The sequence below is a fragment of the Candoia aspera genome, chromosome 1, assembly GCF_035149785.1.
Source record: "Candoia aspera isolate rCanAsp1 chromosome 1, rCanAsp1.hap2, whole genome shotgun sequence".
Classification (NCBI taxonomy): domain Eukaryota; kingdom Metazoa; phylum Chordata; class Lepidosauria; order Squamata; family Boidae; genus Candoia; species Candoia aspera.
The window spans coordinates 222,281,756-222,296,882 of record NC_086153.1 but is presented as its reverse complement, the minus strand read 5'-3'; positions in this window follow the sequence as shown (position 1 = coordinate 222,296,882).

The following is a 15,127-nucleotide window of genomic DNA, read 5'->3' as shown; positions in this document are numbered from 1 at the left end:
AGGAACCACACTGAGACGAGGAATAGGTCTCTAGTGTTTTATTACTGCTACATCAGACAGAAAATCCTAACAAACTGAAGAAGCGTGGGAAAATCCAGACAGATAAACCCCAAAAGTCAAGGTGGGTCTGTTCTGTGTCTCTTTGAATGGCTGCTCAACTCCTCACTACTATGCATGCCCTGAATAGGGCCCCCCTCCTGCTCACCATCAGTGCTCATGACATCACCCCTCCAGATTTACATTCCATTTCAGCCCCCTCCTCTCTAGAGTTCCCTCCTCCCTCCAAAGTCTCATGAGAGTCCATCTCCCCCTCCAAGCTCCCATGGGAACTGGGCAATGATGGAAATTCTTCAAAGGAAAACTCCTCCAAGGACAAATCAGTGCTGCTCTCCAGGTCTGATAACGCTTCTGGCCCAGGTGGCTGCTGCTGGAAAATAGCTAGATAATTAGAAGATTCTTCCCTCTTCCCCCTTGGGAAATGCAAGAGGTGGTGGAGGGCTGTGGCTCCCCCTCCTCCTTTTGCTCTGGCCTCAGAGCCTCTGGCGGGGGTGGAGGTTGCCAACTTATGAACTCCTCTGCTTGGGATTCCTCTGCTTGCTCAGCCAAGTGAGGAATCTCTGGTAGAGTGTGAGGCTTGGGTTTGTGAGGGAAAAACTGATGGAATCGTTGAACTAGCACTGGTGCATGCACATCTCTGGCATTTTCCCACATGCGCTCTTCCTCAGGGTACCCTTTCCAGTGTATTAAATATTGGATGCCCCCCTCCTCCTAGAGTCCAGAATTTCCTTGACTTTGTATTCCTCCTCCCCATCCACAATTACTGGAGGAGGGGGGCATTTGCGATTGTAAGGCACTTGGGGGCGGGTCTTTGGCTAGCAAGGCTCTGTGAAACTCTGGATGGACTTTCATGGATGCTGGTAGCTGTAAACGATAAGCCACTGGATTTATCTGCTGTACCACAGTGAAAGGGCCCACAAACTTAGAGTCCAACTTCTTGGAAGGCCTGGTAGAGGTCAAAAACTTGGTAGAGAGCCACACTTTGTCTCCTACCACAATTGCTGGCCCCTCTTGTCTGTGAGCATCTGCAGCTCTCTTGTAAGCACTCTTTGCTCTGTTCAGCTGCTCCTTTAACAACTCCTGTGTGGCTTGTTGCTCTTTAAGAAAATCAGCTGCGGCTGGAACAGTTCCCTGCTGGGAGGAGGTGGGCAACACCCGAGGGTTAACCCTGTAGAGTGCTTGGAAAGGAGACATCTTGGTAGAGAATTGCACAGAGTTGTTACAAGTAAATTCTGCCATAGGGAACAGGGCTGGCCAATTGTCTTGCTGATAAGTGGTGTAACACCTGAGATACTGCTGTAACCATTGGTTAATTATCTCAGCTTGCCCATTACTAGCAGGATGATGCGATGATGATAGGTGGATCTGGACCCCTAATGACTGGAAAAGCGCCCTCCAGAACCTGGAAGTGAACTGAGGGCCTCTGTCACTCATCAAGTGATTTATCATGCCTCTATACCTAAAAACATGGTCCATGAACAACTGTGCTGTGGCCTGCACAGATGGGAGGCCCTTGCAAGGAATGAAATGTGCCATTTTAGTGAAAAGGTCCACCACCACTAGTATGGAAGTCAGCCCCTGGACCGGGGATAAATCAGTGATGAAATCCATGGAGATTGTATCCCAAGGCCTACTGGGGGTGGGTAGGGGTTGCAAGAGTCCTGTGGGCTTCCCTGGGACAGGCTTGGCTCATCTACAGGTATGACAAGAAGCAACATAACCCTTTATGTCTGCAGTCATCTTAGGCCACCAGTAGTCTCTCAGAGCTCTATGGAGAGTTTTGAAAACACCTCCGTGGCCTGCCGTTTGATGGTCATGGCAAAGTCTCAGTACTTCTTCCCTCAATGAGGGGGGAATGTATAATTGCCCACTATGCCAGAGGATTCCTACCTCCACATTAAAGGGGGAGGCAGTGTCTTGCGGGCCCCTCTGGAGGTCATCCATCCTGGCCCTGGCATACGGGTCCTGTTGCTGCTGAGCCCTGACTCTTGTAAATAGGTCCTCTGCTTGTCTGTCTGCTGCTAAAATCTCTGTCTGGTTCCCCCTCATAGACTGCTGAAAGTTGTGAGGTTGTAATATAGTAGCCTGTACCTCCTGGTGAGTAGTGGGGGTTGCCTGAATGGATCGAGATGAGGCATCTGCCAAACAGTTCTGCGCCCCGGGACCATAAGAAATAACAAAATTGAAATGGGAGAAAAACTGGCTCCATCTGATTAGGTGTGGGGTGAGGGATCTGGTGTTTTGTAGAAGCTGTAAATTCTTGTGATTGGTGCAAACTTTCACAGGAAAGGTTGCACCTTTTAGCCAGTGCCTCCACTCTTGAAATGCTGCTTTAATTGCTAGCAACTCCTTGTTAAAAACATAATAGTTTCCCTCTGCCGGTGAGAGCTTGTGAGAGAAAAAGGCACAAGGAAGCAATGTCTTCCCTTCTTTGTCAGTATATTGCAATAAAACAGCAGCGATAGCAAAATCTGAAGCATCTGAATGCATTATGATTTGCTTCGTGGGATCAGGATGCTTTAAAAGCGGCTAGGATGCAAAGAGTTGCTTAAATTCTTGGAAGGCTGCTTGCTCCCTCTCCCCCCAAATGAATTTTGATCCTTTCTTCAAAAGCTGTGTGAGGGGTTTGGCCCTGTCACTAAGTCACTATTTATAGATTTTCTATAAAAATTGGAGAATCCTAGGAATTTTTGTACATCTTTCACATTGCGGGGGGGTTTCCAAGAGAGAATTGCCTGGACCTTAGAAGGATCCATGGATATGCTTACTGTTGATATTCTATAGCCCAGGAAATGTAATTCAGTTAAATCAAAGACACACTTCTCTAGCTTGGCAAACAGCTTGTTCTCTCTCAGTCTTTGTAAGACACTATGTACATGGGTTACATGAGTTGTAGCATCGTCAGAGAATATTAATATGTCATCTAGATAAATGACCAGATACTTAACTAGTAAATCAGAGAAAATTTGATTCATAAATCGGGAAAATATGGCTGCTGCGTTAGTCAAGCCAAAGGGCAAAACAAGGTACTCAAATTTACCAAACCTGGTATCGAAGGCAGTCAGATATTCATGCCCCTCTTTCATCCAGATCAGATTGTACGCATTCCTGAGGTCCAACCAAGTAAAATGCGTTTTTTCTGTAAGCGATCCAGCAGATTAGATATTAAGGGGAGTGGGTAATTTTCTTTGACCATGACCTTATTGAGGGAGCTGAAATCATGCACCACTCTATCATGATCACTGTTGCGATGTTCGCTCCATCGTAACGGTTCTCATGCCAGAGTGTTGATGTGTGTTCCTGGCTGGAAGGGTGCTGCTGATAAGCCTTGTACAGGGAGATGTGTGGGGCTGTGCCAGGAAGGAATGTATTTGGGTTATCTCTTAAATGTCAAGGTCTTTTTGCCTGTCGATCAGCAGAGCTCGTTAGGAGCACCTGGGAATGTGGGATTGTTCTGTATGCAGGGGGGGGGGGTTGTTGTTGGAAATGGAGCTATTTAGTTTGAGTTTAGGCGCGCTTTTCTCATTCTCAGCTTTCTCTCTGTTTGCACTCTATTCTAAATAAAACTAGACCTTAAACTTAGATTTGGAGTCTGAGCATTTTATTTGAGTAGGGCAATTGTTACATAAAGCTGAGAATCATTCCACGAACAAACCTCGCTAGTCTCTACCAAGAAATTTTCTTGAGAGAGAAGAAGTTAGCGATGGCAGAATTGGGGAAGGAGTCAACGGGGTTTGGCGAGGCGACCAGACAGCTCTTGGAGACGGCATTCCCGAGCAGGGACTCGAGCCCCCTCCCATCCCACCCCACACCCCATTCTAGAGATCCAAGCTCCAGCCCGGAGGAGAGGGAACCGACGGATGATGGGCTCGCTGAACACCAACAGTTCCTGTGGGATGCCCTGGCAGACCCCCGGCTGGGGACGTCTCGCACCACATGGAAACTACGATGCCCACAGACTCCCGAAAGAGAGTCCACAAAAGTGTCGGGGAGTCAGCAACCTGAAGTGCTGGGGCTGGAGGACTCCACCACGCCAGATAGGATCAGAGTCCTTGAGTCCAAAATCGAATCCATGGAGTACATGCTACGCTTCCTTTCAACCACAGTGAGTGACCTGGTAAAGGTCGTTACTGGTCTGGGGGCAGCAGGGGGTCCCAGCATTCCACCAACTCCATCGCTGGCTCCGAGGGGAAGGGGCCGGCCACGGGACTTTTCCCCAGCTCTCTGTGGTTCCACTCCGGTGGTAGTTACCCCGGCTCGTCCACCAGTTGGGGCGCCTCCAAGCGGCGGGGTAGCTAAGGACTTTTCAGTGAAGTTTGATGGCAACCCCACAAACTTGTCATTCTTCCTTACCAACACAACGAATTATATGCAACAATATGGACATTGTTTTACCTCAGAAGGGGCTAAAATCACAGCTATTGCCACAAAACTGAAGGGCAGAGCTGCTGACTGGTATGTACAGTTATCCAAATCAAGAGCCCCAGCGCTGGCTGCCTTCAATACCTTTCTAGACACTTTGAAATGGTATTTTGAGGATCCCCTTGCTAAGGAAAGGGCTAAGGATGCCCTAAAGGAACTGGTTCAGGGACAAAAGTTGGTGGCTGATTATGCCCTAGAATTCAAAGTTTTGGCAGGGAAAGTTCCCGAATGGTCGGAGGCTACCTTGATCAACAGATTTAAGGATGGCCTCAATTGGGAGGTGTTGCAGTGGGCGCTGTGCAGAGATGATCCAGACTCACTGCATGATTGGATCTGTCTGGCCAGGAAGGCTGAGCATGCCCAGTGCACCTTTATGCAAGCCACAAAGGGAGACAAGCCGCCTTCCAGTGGGAAGGGGCCGAGGATGCAGTCTGACTCAAGCTGGGCTGAGGAAAGGCAACGCCGTTTCGCCTGGGGCCAGTGCATCAAGTGTGGCAAACCGGGTCACCGCGCAGCGGAATGCCAAAAAGCTAAGACGGTGGATCGCCCCTCTAAACCAACCCAAAAGATACCACAAAAGGCACCTAACCCTCCTTGCCAGCTGGCGGGAGCATTGGTGACCGCGGATGAAGAGGATGATGTATATTTTACAGGAGACTCTTTGGCTGCACTGGAGCAGCCGGCGGGAAACGCCTTTCACCTGCCTTAAACAGCGCTGCTGGGCAGGTGGTGGAGAATGGGCGTGATACCAACATGGTGAGTGCTGATTGCCCCATCCTAGCTGTAAAGATCCAGTTGGCCTGGCGATCCAAGACCGTCGATGTCTGGGCTTTGGTCGATTCAGGGTGTTCCAGATGTTCAATCCATCCCAACCTGGTCGCTGCTTTGGACTTGCCCTGCTTGCCTCTCCCAAAACCGCTGGTTTTTCAGCAGCTCGATGGTTCCACGGCGGGAGGGGGTCCGGCCACCCAGTTTACTGGGGAGGTTACGTTGCGAATGGGCACGCACATCAAACTGATCCAGTTCATAGTTACCCCAGTGGGCAATCCTTTGGTTATTTGGGGGATTCCCTGGCTAACCAGGCACAACCCATACATCAGTTGGAAAACCCGTACTCTAATGTTTGAGGATGGGTTCTACCAGGCTCCTGTTGTCGGGAGATCCCTCACTTTGGCTGTGGGGAGGGCTGAAATTGTCGACACTCGAGCTCCCGCTCTCCCCATGGAGGGACTGTCGGCAAGGTACTCTGACTTTGCTGACGACTTCGGGGAGGAGAAGGCTGACCAGTTACCCCCCCATTGCAAGACTGACTGTGCCATTGAGCTTCTTCCAGACATTCCCTTGCCCAAGCCGAAGATTTATCCTATGACCAAGAAGGAACTAGAGGCGTTACGGGAGTTCATTGATAAAAACCTGGCTAGAGGTTTCATTGAACCGGCAAACTCCTCGGTTGGGGCTCCCATTTTATTCCGTGAGAAAAAGGATGGCACCCTAAGACTGTGCACAGACTATCGTGGGTTAAATTCCATCTCACTTTTGAACAAATACCCTCTGCCTCTCGTAAAAGACATATTAGCTCATTTGTCCACTGGTAGGATTTTTTCCAAGCTTGACCTTCGTGAGGCATACTATCGCATTCACATCCGGGAGGGGGTTGAATGGAAAATGGCTTTTAATTGCCCCTTGGGTTTGTTTCAATATAAGGTTCTTCCTTTTGGCCTAGCAGGTGCCCCAGGAGTGTTCATGCAGCTGATCAATGAGGTGTTACATGAACATTTGTTTAAGGGGGTTTTGGTTTATTTGGATGATGTTCTTATCTATACCAAAACTGAGAAGGAGCACGAAAAGCTCCTTACACAGGTTCTCACCAAGCTCAGGAAAGCTAAGCTTTACGCTAAACTTTCTAAGTGTGAATTCCATAAGTCTCGCTTAGATTACTTGGGCTACAGGGTTTCTGAACAAGGCATTGAAATGGATCCTGTGAAGGTTCAGGCGGTTCTCAACTGGGAGCTCCCACGCACCCATCGCCAACTTCAAAGTTTTTTGGGGTTTGCTAACTTTTACAGATCCTTTGTCCAGGGGTTCGCGGAGATTGTTCTGCCCCTGACTGATTTGTTGCGCACCAAAGGGATCAGGGAGATGTGTAAAGTAAAAAACCCGGGGGTCGTGCTCAATTGGACTCCTGCCTGTCAGGCTGCCTTTGATCAGTTAAAAATCCTTTTTACAGCGGAGCCCATTTTATCCCACCCTGACCCTGAGCGGCCTTTTGTTGTTCAGGTTGATGCTTCTGATTTTTCTATCGGGGCTATTTTATTGCAAAGAGATTCTGCTGGACTTTTAAAGCCTTGTGCCTATCTCTCCCGTAAGTTTTCTGAAACGGAGAGGTGCTGGCATGTTTGGGAAAAGGAGGCTTTTGTGGTTAAAGCTGCGTTGGAGGCTTGGCGTCACCTTTTGGAAGGGGCTACTTGCCCTTTTGAGGTTTGGACAGATCACCGCAACCTAGAGGTGCTCTGCATGCCCAGGCGTCTCAGCCCAAAGCAGATATGCTGGGCTCAGTTTTTTTAGCCGTTTTAATTTCCAACTTAAGTTTATCCCAGGGAAAAAGAATTTTTTGGCTGATGCACTCTCCCGATTGCCACAGGATGCAGAGCCTATCTCCGATGTTATTGGGACTGTGCTAACAGAGCCACAATTAGGTTTGGTTGCTGTCACCCAGAGCCGTGCTCAGGGGCAGCCTCCTCTCCCCTTGCAAATGGCTCCGGTGCAGCGCTCTCGTGCCTGCAGGCAACCGAAGATGCCTGGTGGGTTGCGGGCAAATTTTGTCTCAGCGTTGAAATCTGATCCCTGGTTTCTTGCTAACCCTGACAAGGTTTCACTTGAGCACGACCTGGCTTGGGTGGGGGGGCGTTTATACATGCCTGACTCTCAATGAGCTACAATACTTGCCCGTTCTCATGACAGCAAGCAAGCTGGTCATTTTGGTTTTCTCAAATCCCTCCATTTGGTTTGGCGACAATTTTGGTGGCCCTCATTGAGAAAGGATGTCAAGGCTTACATCGCTTCCTGCCCTGTCTGCGCTATGTCTAAGCGACCATCAGGTAAACCCCAGGGGCTTTTGCAGCCTGTGGCTGACCCTTCTCGCCCTTGGGAAGAAATCTCCATGGATTTTATTGTTGACTTGCCCCCCAGTCAAAAGAAAACTGTCATTTGGGTGGTCAAGGACTATTTTTCTAAGCAGGCCCATTTTGTTCCCTGTGCATCCATTCCATCAGCACAGCAGCTGGCAAAGCTCTTTTTGGTACACATGTACTGCCCCCATGGAGCTATTTAGTTTGAATTTAGGCGCGCTTTTCTCATTCTCAGTTTTCTCTCTGTTTGCACCTTATTCTAAATAAAACCAGACCTTAAACTTAGGTTTGGAGTCTGAGCATTTTATTTGAGTAGGGCAATCATTACACACTCTCATGGGTGCCTCCTGAGCTGCCGGTGCCAACGGGTCAGGCTTCTTTGGTATGAAGAATGTAGGAGCACATGCTGGGGAAGTAGATGGTCGGATGAAACCCTTTTGGAGATTAGAATCCAAGTAATCCTTTAAGGTGGCTAGTTCCTTGGGGGACATGGGATATTGTTTCCTTGCTGGAATCTTGGCTCCTGGTATCAACTCAATGGTGCAATCACAGTCCCTATGGGGGGGGGGTAGTGCTGTGGCCTCTTGTTCGCTGAAAACGTCTGTGAAATCTGCATACTTGACTGGCAACTGGACCCCCCTCTGCTTCCATGACTGCGTTGGTTGCTGGAGAGAGGAGAGCGGCTTGAATCTTGTGGTGCTGGCATTCCTTAGCTGGGAAGGAGACTGCTCCCATAGTCCAGTCCAACAATGGGTTGTGGATTTTCAGCCAAGGTGTGCCTAGGACTATAGGCACATTAAGTGATGCCGTAACATAAAGTTGGAACCACTCAGTGTGGTCTCCCATTGTTAGTTGCAAAGGTTCTGTGAACCTTCTAATTGGCCCTGCCTTGAGGGGCTGGCCATCAATGGTCTCAACTTCTATGGGACGTGGCAATTCTATGGTCAGGATGTTGAGGTCTTGGACAGTCTGTACATCAATAAAATTGGTGGAAGCTCCAGAATCCATGAGGGCCTCTAGCTTGACCTGGTGCTCTGGGTTTACGTGCATTATGACTGGTAAGTAGTAAAAGGATTGCCTGGAATCCTTGGAATGAGCCCTTCTTAATTGATTGATGGTCTCCCTGCTGAGCTCTGTGGAGGGAGACAGACAGAGTTTCCCTGGTTGGAAGTAGAGGTGGAGGTGGCTCTTGGTTCAGCTGCTTGCCCTGGGGCTCTTACGGAGTTTGCTTGGCTTCTCGCTGGGCAAGCTCTCACCATATGCCCCGGGACTCTGCAGTAGAAACAGAGGACTCTCTCTCTCCTTCTCTGTCTCTCAGCCTCAGAGGTAAGCCTCCTGCTCGCCCCGATCTGCATCGGCTCCTCTGGTCCTGAGTACAGAGATGCTGCAGAGAGAGCTCGAAATCCTGGAAGCGCTCTGAGGCCCCTGCCTCTCCCCGGCTGCATCTGTCTGAGCTCTTCTAGCCTGGCGTCTATGACCACAGACAGCTGATAAAAACCTTCTAAGGTAGCTGGTGTTCCCTGGCACACTAATTCATTTTTAATTTTCTCATCCAGCCCCTGTTTGAATTGGTCTTTCAAGGCACTCTCATTCCAGTCCAGATCTCCTGGTAACAGCTTGAAATCAGCACTGTAAATTCCCACCCTCTTGTTGCCTTGCTTGAGCTTCCAAATTTCCTGGCTGGCAGTGACCTCTCTGATCAGGTCGTCAAAGTGTGCTCAGAACCCTGCCAGAAAATTCTGGTAGTCGTTGAGAATTGGGTCGTTCTTCTCCACCATGGGAATAGCCCATTTGGCTGCTGGTCCCTTTAGCAGACTTAGAATGAAGGTGACTCTGGTTCGGTCTGTTGGGAACTCTGCTGGTCTGCTGTCAAAAAACATTGTGCACTGTGTGAGAAAAGGTCTCAACTGTCCTGCTTCTCCTCCAAACTTCTCTGGTAGACTGCCCTGGGATCTCAAGGCTACTGGCAGAGCTGCTGCTGCTGGGACCAGTTGTGGGTTAATCGGAGCTGGTTGTTGTAACTGCTGTAGCATGGCTGCTTGTAATGTGTTTATCTGGAGATCTACTTGTTGTTGTTGTTGTTGCAGGGCTGCTGCCAATTGTTGGATGGCTTGCCGAATTTCCTGGTTTTCCGAAGACATTTTCCCAAATGTCTCTCCTTTTTTTTTTTTTGTTCCTCCCTCTTTCAATGGGAGTAGGAGTTTGTTAGGATTGGTGTCCTAACAGTCAGGAACCACGCTGAGACGAGGAATAGGTCTCTAGTGTTTCATTACAGTTACATTAGACAGAAAATCCTAACAAATTGAAGAACCCAGACAGATAAACCCCAAAAGTCAAGGCAGATCTGTTCTGTGTCTCTTTGAATGGCTGCTCAACTCCTCACTACTACACATGTGTTTTCCCCCCTGGATAGGGGCCCCCTCCTGCTCACCATCAGTGCTCATGACAATAGTCAGTGTTTCTCAGCCTTGGCAGCTTGAAGATTTTATTTATTTTTTTATCAAATTTATCACCGCCATTCTCCCCCACAAGATGTGTGAACTTCAGCTCCCAGAATTCCCCAGCCAGCCATGCTGGCTAGGGAATTCTGGGAATTGAAGTCCACACATTTTCAAACTGCTAAGATTGAGAAAAACTGATACAGTGGGAAGAGCCAGATTAGAATTTTAGGCACAGGATCATGTAGTACGAAGGTTCAAAAAGTGCAACCTAGATGCAGCATCCTTTTGCAGTGTCCAATCCACCCCCCACCCATATTTATTTATTTATTTATTTGCATTTTTGGGAATTATGGAATGTGGAGTTAAGGGCCAAAAGTAATGCCTTAAGACTTGTAGAAGCTCTTAAAATGGATACTGGCCCTGAACTGTTGCAGATTGTGGTACAACCCTTCAGCTGACGTAGGACCCTATATACTGTATCCACCTAAAGTTCACTAGTGTGTTGGGATTCCATTTACATTTTCCAAAAATGAAAAAATAAATAAATAAATAAATAAATTTAATCCTAATTTAATTTTGTATTTTTTTAGTTTTAATTTTAATATTTTCAATTAGTAATCGTAATTTAATTTCACATTTTAGACTGCAGGGAACCGCCTCTTTCTTGAGGCAAGTATCACATTATTCATGAGGATCAAACCACATCTTTCCTAAAACTTGATTACACAGTCAGGATAATCCCTGCCATGCTTTATATTGGAAAGTATGATTATATTGAAGGTTTGGATCTAAATTCTAGCTTCACACATACAAACATGCACACACACACAAAGGCACACAGATCCATCTGCAAAAGCTGGCTAAATTATTATAGAATAATTTTTTGGGACCATAATAAATTTCACAGCATAAGCTTTGTAGATGTAAAGTGACAAATTTAACTGCATTTATATTAAGCAATTTTCTGCCCATCAGATAGATGAGAAAATTAATATGTAAGCCATTAACTTACTCCCAGATGCTCTGTGCACTACCATTGAAATAGGATATTTCAAAAATATTATCACCGATGTTTTATTGCTTTCTCAGAGGAAAATGCTTAGGAAAATTACAATCTCTGGATTTAGAAGAGGCTCATTAGAAGACTACATACTTTGAAACAAATCATCCATGAATTATGGAGAACGTCATGTTCACAGTCAATTGAGTTTTCTTTTAAATGTGGTTTGTTTGCTCTTTGTTTCATCAATGTACTGTCAATACTACGCTAATAATGTTCCATAATATATGTGGACTGAGAAGTCAAATGTTCTGCACTGTGAAAAGGCTGTGTTTGTGGCACATGGTAAGGCTTTATTGTATGCAGCAATTATACTTCTTTTGATAAAGTCAACCCAAACCAGATAGAAGGATCTGGATACAGCAGTGTCTCTCAACCTTGGCAACTTTAAAATGTGTGGACTTGCTGGCTGGGGAATTCTGGGAGTTGAAGTCCACACATCTTAAAGTTGCCAAGGTTGAGAAACACGGGAATACAGTACACCAACGGACATTCTTGGAATGTGGCTGCATGAATTATAAACTATATGAATAGCTAGTGAGTAACTGAAATCCTATGGGACGCGGTGGCGCTGCGGGTTAAACCACTGAGCTGTCGATCGGAAGGTCGGCGGTTCGAAACCGCGCGGCGGGGTGAGCTCCCGTTGTTAATCCCAGCTCCTGCTCACCTAGCAGTTCGAAAACATGCAAATGTGAGTAGATCAATAGGTACCGCTTCGGCGGGAAGGTAACGGCGTTCCGAGTCGTCATGCTGGCCACATGACCCGGAAGTGTCTATGACAACGCCGGCTCCAAGGCTTAGAAACGGAGATGAGCACCGCCCCCTAGAGTCGGATTCGACTGGACTTTACGTCAAGGGAAACCTTTACCTTTACCTTTTAACTGAAATCCTACCAATTAGTAAATCTATAGAATGGGAAGAAATGAGAGATGCTGATTTTTTAGTTTGTTCCCACCTACTTCACTGCCACACAGGTGGGATTCCAAGATTTTTACCAGGTTTTGTTTGAATAAGGCAAAGAAAGGCTTAATCTTTATTAAAGTACTTTATGATTAACAGATAGATAACATTTATTCAGGAATGCCTAAGTAAAATAGATAGAATCCAGCAAGGTGAAGAATTTCACAAATTCTTGAACTTACAAGCATTGAATTTACAAGTCAATAAGTTGATTAAATCCAAAGTAACAAAACAGCAGAGCAGATCAAGTCAAGCTTCTTATAGAATGAGAATATCACTCCTGGGTATGCTATGGCTCTCTCTCTATCCCCCATCTTCAGCTCCTCATAAATAGAAGATTGATCTAAGAAGCATTTCTCTTTGTCCTATCTGGTTACTAGGCATTAACTGGCCCTGCATTAATTGTTAAATGGTTCTTCAGTCTGGATGGTTATAGTGTAGTGTTTAAATCTGTAAGAACAAATTAATATTTAGTTGGCATTGGCGGGGGTGGGGGGGTTCAGCTCCTTGCCATTGTTATTCCGATACAAAAAGAATTGTATAAAATATTGAATAATCTTCTTTAGCAAGGACATCCTGCTATTCATTGGGTCAATTAAAAGTAACTGTTAAGAAAAGTAGATTTAACTTCTCACAACTTTATTATTGTGCATTTATCCTTGCTTTGATTTTACTGGGGGCAGGGTGCCTTCAAGCTCCTGACAATTGCCTGGACAAATCCCTGCATTTTTCTTGGCCAGGTTTTCAGGAAGTGTTTTACCCTTGCCTCCTTCCTAGGGCTGAGAGAGAGTGACTGGCCCAAGGTCATCCAGCTGGTTTTGTGCCTAAAGCAAGACTAGAATTCCAGGTCTCTTGGTTTCTACCCTGATACCTTAACCACTACACTAGACTGGCTCTCACTAGTGTTGATTAGCATTTGGAATAAAGAAATTTAAAATTAACTCCTGTTTGGGCTCAGTTTGTGCAAGGATCAGTTTCAGTACTTTCATGCACTTAATGCTGCAGGACAGAAAAAAAATATTGATTTTCTGATATAATTTTGACCCATTTACCCATGATGAATATAATTTTGACCCATTTACCATGAATCTATGAACATCAACTAGCAGTCAGAAGACATGATGAAAACTACTTAATTTCACAACACATGGACTGACTCAACCATAGTTTCAACCAGGAAACCGTGAGCACCCTAGATCAAGCTAAATCAAAAAATGCTAGGGAATTCCTGAAAGCTTGGCATTCAGACAAATCAGCCATCAACAAGCACATAGAGATAAACAACATTTACGCACCATTCAAGAGGCAATAAAAAAGCTAAAAGGGAAACAAACAAAAAAAAAAAACCCAGAACACCTCCTCGCCAGTAGTGAACACCCAGATAAGCCAAGATTAACACCAGTATTAACACCAGACAAACAATCAACCAGTAAACAATACCCTAATCAAGGGACTACCAACTCACACAGTCAAGCAGTAAAGAACAGCGTAATCAAGGAACTAGTAAGGAGAGAACAACACCCCCACCAACACTGACAGGGCAAGCTACTGTACATAAACAGAGAGCAAACCCCATTCACTTCTAGCACTGAAGATGTTACCTAGTCGGGTAACAAAATGTCTGCAAGCAAACAACCAAGCTCAGATTGCACACAGTTCAACCCTGAGCTACATATATTATCTTCTATTGGTACAGAGAACCTTGTCCAGTTTCTGAGGAGTCACCACTTCAAAATCATTCCAGATCACACCACCTTGACCTCACCAGAGTCCAAGTCAGAGTGGATCTAAGACATTTTATCTGCCAGATAACCTGAATAATCTTCACAACAGCCCACCAGATGTTCCAACTTCCTTTAAATATATATATATATGTATGTATGTATGTGTATATATATATATATATATGAAATTTCAGAAAAAGATATAAGATACAGAAAAACAAAAAAACTACAGAAAGAAAAAAAGAACTAAAAAGTGTGAAAACACAGAAAAAATTTTAGATAGATTACAAAAATAAGTGACTTCCAACTGTAAACATGTTTCCCATAAGCAATCCCTTACTCTATATTAAACCAAAATCACATTATTTCTACAACTCAACCCCTTAACACATTGTAAAAATCACTAACTACCATTGCTCCCTCCCTTTATATTAAAAGAAAAGAAAAAAATATATAAATCACCTAATCAACTTGCCCCCCCAAAGTAACAATTATTTAATTATTACCTTCCTACTACTATTCTATACATTCCTGTCTATTATAATAAAAATCAGAAATAAAAAACATGAATACAAAAAACATGTGTAAGAAATAACCTTAATAATCATAATCCCAATCATTAATGATAAGTAAAGTCATCCAAAGCCATAAGACCATCCAAATAAATATTTTTAGCCCCTCAACCCACTTCAAAATAGACCAAGACATTTACATATCCCCATAATAGGCACAGAGCGATTTTCTTAAAGAAATCAAACAGCCCAACTGCTCCCCTCACAAACACAGGCTTCTCTCCAAAAAATGACCCCTTCTTTTCCATAACATTCCATCAGAAAGTCAAATTCACTCATGTCTTGCAGCTCAAATTCTCCATCGGAGTTCTTCAAATCAGCACTGTCAGTTTCATCCAGGATTTCAACAAAAGCCTGAATCTCACTCTTAGGAGAGATAAATCCATCACTCTTGGATTCTTCAGGTTCATCCACATCATCCCCAACCAGATGGCACATTTCAGACCACATATTTTCCACAATGCTGTGAATGTGTTGCAGAATAACTTGGCAGGAATCAGAAAGAATCTGCTTTGATATCTTGGCAACAGCCAGAGAAAGCCTGGCTAAAATCCTCCATTTCTGAAGCAGTAAGTTATGGCACCCCCTAGATATTTAACCAGCAGAAGTGAAAGTGAATGGAAAATTTCCAAACTGAGTAAAGATAACAGACAGCTCCCAGAGAAAGTAGTGGCAGGAAAGTAAAGGTTCAGAATGGCAGATTCAACATGTAGGAAAAATGGCAAAATCTTCAAAATTAGCACAAAAATAATAACAGGGAGAT